An 8,076-nucleotide genomic window follows, 5' to 3' on the forward strand; every position below is an offset into this window, starting at 1 on the left:
GACGACATAAGCATTGAACTACTGTTTAGTTTGCACATAAAATTCTACATTGGTCTGAAAATGTTGTGTTTAGTTGTTGTTGTTGTGGAGATACACCCACAATGCACATAATGGCTTCTCCGGTTTCCTCTCACATTAAGCCAGATGCTCATTAACTGAATTGTCCACACATCCCATTACCCTCCTGACAAATTGTCTGGAGAATAAGTGAGGTTTTGCAGGTAAATAATTGGCATTGCTTTAAAAAAGAAACTTAAAGACTAAACAATTACAATGTTTAATGTAAGTGTTAGGAATAAAAAAATAACTCTATGTGTTGTGACTTTTGAGCCACCCCGTATTTGTAACAACATGTCATTTATTCTTTAATCTTACATAAAACTTGCATGCCACTTCCAAAAAAATATTTGTTTGGATGAGATATGGCAATTATTTTAAGTCACGACGAATCAGGCTTAGAAGAGACAATTATTTTATTGCAATTACTGTCATTGGTTTAAATCAGATGATTAAAGGTGCAGCCCTGCAATAGTTGGCTTACTGTCACCACTAGAAGAAGAGCCTCCACTTCAGCGAGCTCTCGAGAGCCCCCTGCAGAGGGCATTTGTTCTACTCTTCCACGCAGGCGAGACATCTTGCAAGAGGTGGCAGTAGGCACACTTTATCCCATCACACCGAGCCTACTGATCGGTTCTGGTGTACCCATTTCTACTGCTCGATAGACACAAACGAGAGTACTTAAGAAACTTGCCGCATTGTTTCAACTGTTGTGCGAGGAGCTAGAATCAAACCGACAACCTCTGGTTTGCAATTCCTGTGCGGTGACCATTACAACGCTCTGGTAGCATCCAACTATAACGCATGTGGTGGTGGTGGTGGGGGGGGGACGTTACTACTCTGTTTAAAACAACACACCTATGTTTTCTTTTTGGGCTAAAACGTCTGAATGTGACGCAAGTGGAGGCGGTGCAAACACAACAGTTTCTGTCTGTCGGGAATTGTGAATATACAGGTAACCTCCCAGAGATAAGAGCTGCACATCCGGCAAATACCGACAACAGTTTATTCAGTAAATTGCCGTGGAGTGTGGGAGGCATCACGGGCAAGAGATGACTAACTTCTTTTTTTTTGCCAAGGCCAGTGCACTGTCTAAGCAAACAGCGCAATTTCCACTAACTGGGCCATGTGTCACTTTAAAATGAATGGGGCACCTTTTTTGTAAATGTAATCATTTAAATTATTAATGTTATCCCAGGTGAAACTTTTCACTTGTGCTCTTCTGATTTCTCATCCTTTTGCATATTTATTTGATCATCCTCATCGTGATTATTAACCGTGATCTATCCACTGCTGAATGAATGCCCTCCACAAGTAGTTGCCATCTCTCGGCTGCATTTGTATATGATCCTAAAAGCACTGTTTTTATTATCCCCAAAAAACAAATACTCTCAAGTTTATTTTATGTGCCGCGGTGGCGAGATGTTAACTACCTTTCCTGGTATACAGGAGGTCGAAGTTCGATCCCGACCCTGAAACCTGTATATTTGGAGTTTGCATGATCGCCCCATGGTCGTGTGGATCTTTCCACCGGTCCTCCGGTTTTCCCTCTACATTTAGAAGCACGTGTGTTGAGTATATGGCTGCTATAAATTTCCACATGATAAGCCGCTTTGTTGATTTATCATTTGTGCCAGGTCGCTTCTGAAAAAGAGCGATATAGCTCAGTGGGCCTTATCTGGTAAAATATAAATAACACATTGTTTAATTTAAAATGAGTGGATAGAGTGAAGAAAGGTGCATGGCATGAGTCGATATGAGAGGGACAAGAGAGAAGGGTATGAAGTATGGCTAGGTGACCTGAATAAGGTAAGGTGGTGGTGACGGTAATGGGAATATAGTTGTAGCAATTGTGGAATGTACTAAATACAATCTTTACATTCAAATATGACTTAAAGCCAATAATAAATACTTTCCAATCATCACAGTTTACAAACAATAATAGAACACATGAATACGTTTCACATCTCATTGTGAAAATAGGACATTGATTTTGCGTGGGCCACAACTCTTTATCGTGGCGTATGACAAATGTGGATGCAATGTTACGCCATACACAAGCGTTATTGACTACAAATAGACTTTATCGAACATTTTTACATTATTTACACATTTTGTAACAAATGCATTACTCTCACGATACGCAGTTTGGAGAGCCCATAAAGGTTCCATAAATTTGCTCTCGTGTTTATAATGCATACACAACACACAAAAAATAAGTCTGCCAGATGCCAAATATGACTGTATAAGCATTTCTGAGGGAGATCTATTTCGATCTGTTATATTCATAGCCCAACCACAATTCAACTTAAAGCTTATCATATCTGAGGGAGAGAAAAAAAACTATTTAACAAACCCTTGATTTAAACGTCACACGAGAAGCATAAGACAGATATCAGCCGATAGGACTACATTATCTTCTCAGCCCACGGCAGTCAGCTTTGTGCCGCAGGGCTCGAGATTGCCGTGGATTTGAGCGTGGGTGGATTTCCTTCCCGACCAAGATTGGCAGGGCCAAACAAATGGAGAACTCTGAAACGCATTAAATCACCTGCTTTCCTGTTTGAGAAAGACCAGGCATGTCACGCCCACTGCTGTGTCAGTGCCAACATGACCTCACTTGGGGCTTATTTCTCCCTTCCCGTATCCCTGTTCTGAGAGCAGCCCAAATGTAGCAAGCTTTTCGGCACCACAGCCCCTTGGAGAAATTTTTAAATGTGATTTTTTTTGTACTTATTGCCAAATGTACTATTTATGTAGCGCATTCGTTTTGTAAACGAGCAAATCTGATTGAAAATGCATTCATTGTAAATGCTACGAACAAAAAATACATCACATCAAAGTTGTTTTTAAGTTGTACTTTTTTGTTGATGAATCTGCATATATTATGCATACCAAGTGCAAATAAATAACTTTACAGAATCAAATTTAATTATTCATGAAAATAAACTATTGAAACATTTAAATAAACTCATCTCTTTTACAAAATGCCGCAAACCTATTTTTTATATGCTTTCCCAGCGTGCGGTCTTGATGATTTCATTCCAAACAAACACTCGCAATGAAATGTTGCACACGCACATACACGCCACCGACCTCCTGCACAATGTGTTTTCCTGTAACAATAAAAACAAACACAACATGTTCCGAGCGCTGCAAAATAAACACCGGCTCGTGGCCGCAGACCTAACAGCCTTTTCATGGGCAGACAACGAGTGCTGTGATGCCATTTAAGGCCTACATCGCAAACAAATTGTGAATTTTTTTTTTCAATAAGGACAGTGGCTCATCCCTAAATATATGGATGTATACGACTTTAAGCGTCTTGGAACAATACTGCTGTTTGGAATTGCATTTAATTGGTGATGGAAGACCACATTATAGACAGTGATCACGTTTTACAGGTGGATTAATGAGTTGGGAGTATCATAAGGCCCCATTGCTTTAAACTAGTTTATTTACATATTTGAAACCATTTTGAATCATATGTTTTCCATACACAATGTCAGCACCTTGTACAATTCCAGTGTTTAGTGTACCGTTAGAAACGCAAGCAGACCCAAGTTGTGCTGATGAGGTCAAATCTCTTCTTCTTTTCATGACAATACCTTTAATGTACTTTAACTACCAGTATTTTAATAGCAAAGGACGTGTGCGCAATTACAATGGAATACATTCGATCAAATAAGCACGATATAAATCCTTCAATAAACATTGTTACATTGTTTGATATATTTCAAGGTTTACATTCAAAGGTTAATGCTAGTGAAGTGTCAGTGCCCCGTATAAACAAAAAGAATGATGTTATTGCTGTTTAAAAGTTTTCTTGCAGATACAGCTCAAATGGCACAGTTGCTTTGATTTTTTCCATCTGGCTGTGTTTGTGTTTATGCTGACCCTCAGTGGGTAGCAACGAATGTTTTTATTGTGCCTAACAACAAACTGCGCAACAGGCCAGAGGATGGAGAATGGCGCTGAACTCCAGTGCGAGGGAAAAACACGATCATGGCAGGGGGAAAAAAGCATGTGCAAGGTGGAACCACACTTCTCCTAGTACACTTCTCAGAGGCCAAGTGGAAAATGACCACCAAGAGCTGCGTAATGCGTTCCAGCTGTGGGTGCGTTGGCGTGCTCTGGGTCCCGTGTCATGTTGAGGTGCCACGGATGCACACAATGATGTGCACTGCCAAGCTACGCCCCTCAGCTTCCAAAAAACCGCCACCTTTGGGACAGGTCGATTACCTCTGGCCCCGTGAAACAAGTTGCAAGAGAGCTTTTAGAATTTACAACCAGGGCTGTGCCGAGGTCCCCGAAGATTGCTACATCAGACGCTCGCATGTCGCTACTGGACATATGACCCAGTGAGCAGAGGTCTGATATTACACTGTCAGGCAAGCGTGGATGGGGTCACTTTTCACGTCTAACATCTGGAGCAAGTCATTTATCTCATATTTGTTACCCAGTTCTGGCCTCTGGCGCTGTGTGATTAATGCAGTGTTGCATAGCTCGTTGTCTTTTGAAGAGGTCATTATACAGATACTCCCATATGCTAAGGGACTATAAGTAGATGAAGAGAAAAACTCCACAAGGCCTGTGTGTTTGAATTTATTTAAATACGTATCACATGATACATGCATTCCTTGCCTTAAAACAGTTAACGTTTTATTATCAATTAAATCAAGGTTTGGTCATTTGTAATGGTGTCATATTCCACATCACAAATTTTAACATCCCTTCCAATTAATTTATGATCTTAAAATGCAATAGCTGCACTATCATTAGATGTTACTCAGGTTTCCCTTAATCACCATATATGGCAAGTGAGCAGGCTGCAATCTCGTGTTTTATAATTAAATTGAAACTGACATATATCTAATCTGTAAATAGGTAATTATATTCTGGAAGCAAATACATGTTTCAAATAATTGTGAACATAAAGAAGGGTAGAGTGGCAGCATAGTCGTTACCTCTATGCACTAAGAACCAGGCAACCTCAGTTCACTTCCTGGCCATGCCCCAGGTTCGTCGTGAGCGATGTCTAAACTGGTCTAAGGCCACCATCGCCTTTATCAACCAATACCGATAAGCTTGATGAAATATGATCAAACAACCACCACAATAAAAAAGGGGTAAATAGGTTTCATAAAACACCAATTAAAGATGTATTTTAAAGGAAAAGGGATCGTAACCTGGTAAGCCTGACATTTAATTGCATATAGTATACATCAAGTTTGTACATTGTCCAGTGGAATTTGGAAGAACAAGGTGGATGATGACCTTGACTTTCTTCATGTTGTTTAGTTATTCTTTCAATAATTCCAACACATGTGCTTATTTAAAGAAAATAAAATGAATGATAATCGACAGGAAACGATTCACAAAGTACACTTTTAGATATGTCACCTTCCTGGAAAAAGGCAAACGACTGAAATTTGACCACTCAGCATAGAGAAATGCTAAAGGAATTGGGCTAAATGTGTGGAAAAATAAATAAAAAATTCCAAGTTAAAATATCACAATTTGGTCTTCACTAATTGTTGCATGATGGGAAGCTGTCTTTCCTTTGTTAATATAACAACATAAATTAGATATATATAATTAGCAGCTGACACATTTTTTTTTTAAACAGAGCTATGCATAAATCTCAAGTTGAGTAAGGTTTTAGATTTTATTTTAATTCAATAAAACAATGTTTAAGAAAACATTATATTCTATAGTTTAAATATATATTTAACATGTGAAATAATTGTTTCAAAGACATTTCCAACTTCAGTGATACATTCCCTTGCAAGTAATATTACATGTTTTATACTAAAGTTACTTTTTATACACGAATACTGATAACATGTGATAATATAATCTATACCTTTACCAATCAACGCTCATTAAAGGCCTCACCACACCATATCGTTCATGTTGGTTGTTTGACCATACTTCACTTCACTGGTCACAACTCGTTCAGATTTCACTCCCGATTGATGTTAGCCATGGCCAGGAATCAAAATCAGATCATCGAGTTCTAATCACAGCGCACACATCACTATGCCACCAATCCACCCGAAAAGCAACTTTGAAATGTACAGTGTAAGAGTTCCAATTAATAAAACACGACGATCTATGAATGCTAGTGTATGTAAGCAGGTCTCTGTTAATTTTCTTTGTGAACTAATGTATGCAACTTTATTACACACTATTAGTGTTACATGTAAAGCGTCATAGCTTCAGCCAGCAGTAACAGCAAATACAGCACAGCGCAATGTCTTGAACAAGGTATTTGTAGCTTGCCAAACAAGTGGTTATAGATAAACCGAAAATAAAGAAATGAATCCCTGGAGGCTTTGTTCTCAGCAGGTAGGTATAAGTGTGGAGCTCACTATGCATTTTGTATGAGAGCCTTGAGGCCCCTTCTTTGAAGTGAACATCAGCCAAAATCCAGTGACCCAAGTACAGGAAACCCCTAACCTCTTCCACAGCTCCCACTGGAAATGTACCATAGGGTCCTGTTGTGGTCCAAAGTACATGGAAACAATATTAGACTTGGCTGCAATGATGGCAACATTCCATCTTTGGCAAGGTATTAAAATAGGTTACAAAAAAAGCTGTTGAAATAGGTGTTCATAAGTGTATGATAAACAAAAGGAATGTAGTCAATAATAGGACCAGCAGTGAAATAAAGTTGTTGAATGTTTTATTACAATCTGCCACGAGCATCACATTTTGTACGTGTTAATTGTCGCTGAGCTCATCAAGTTTTGGCCGTGCATGCGTTAACATTACCTCCAACGATGCATACGTTACTATATTTTAGAAATGTGTTTCACTGCAGTAGTCAGCATTCATAACGAAAACACGGGGTTTGTGGATTTAACAATGGGATTTTATGCAGGTTGAGCTGAACATGTGCATTTCACGAAGCTTCCAGAGGGAAATAGCAACGTTGGTCTGACAAAGTCAAACTAGTCCCGTCGTAGGCAAGTGTATTTAGGTCCGAGACGTGAACATAAGGCAGATCTGAAACACGGTAGGACCAATACCTTGGCCGTGGCTGGTCATTGTTGTAATTCGGTGGGCTCACGCGAAATTGATATCTCTAAGACGAAAGTACTTTGCAAATCCACTGGCTATCAACAAAAGATTCGTTCATGAAGCCATCAATATATATAGACACAGACACAATTTCAACCGAGAAGATGGGAACAAATTGACTAATCATTGGAAGGACGTTAATAACCAGTTTAAGTCATAACTGGCTGTGATGTTTCTATCCTACCTTCCGATGTTAGTGGTTATTTTCGACTCTCTGGTTTTATATTAACAGGTTAAATGTCTTTACATTAACAGGTTAAATGTCTCACTAACACAGCCACCGTTGCTCGTTTTCCTCCATGTGGCGGTGGCTCTGCGAGCTTACATTGACATGCTAATCTCTCACAATACAATGGCCACCGCCGCATCTTCATCGTCGTGGAGGTAGCTTTCCGATCTTACATTGACATGCAAATTTCTCACATTAACATCACTAGCCCCGCCCACGTCGTTTATGACCCTTGGGCTACACCCATTTCAAACCTTTAAAACATCCTGCCTCGGCAGCTTTCCCACTATTTTTTTTCCTGATGACGATTGCTTGTGTTGCGATTGAAACGTCGTAGTTTTGTTGTTACTTTTTGCTATTTTTCTTTGAACCTATTTACGTGACTTTATCTAAAGACCCACGAATATAACTCATAACCATGAACAGGGCTAAACACAGCTCCATGCTCATTTGAGTACGTTGACCAAATTATTGAAAAGGTTTAAAATCAAGGTGGTGAGGTAGCTCAGAAGTCATCGCGCTAGGACAGGAACGCTGGGTAGATTCCAGATTTGAGAATAAAAGATATATGGGTTTGACTGTTATGGAGAGAACGTGACTCTTTTGCAGGACAGGTGGGATAATGTTGTCCCCAAGTGTAAATTAGTGGTCACTTGAAGGGATATGAGAGGTAGTTCTGCGATATATTTTTCTGAAGATTATTC

Source organism: Lampetra planeri, chromosome 5 (assembly GCF_965212315.1).
Source record: "Lampetra planeri chromosome 5, kcLamPlan1.2.h2, whole genome shotgun sequence".
Classification (NCBI taxonomy): domain Eukaryota; kingdom Metazoa; phylum Chordata; class Hyperoartia; order Petromyzontiformes; family Petromyzontidae; genus Lampetra; species Lampetra planeri.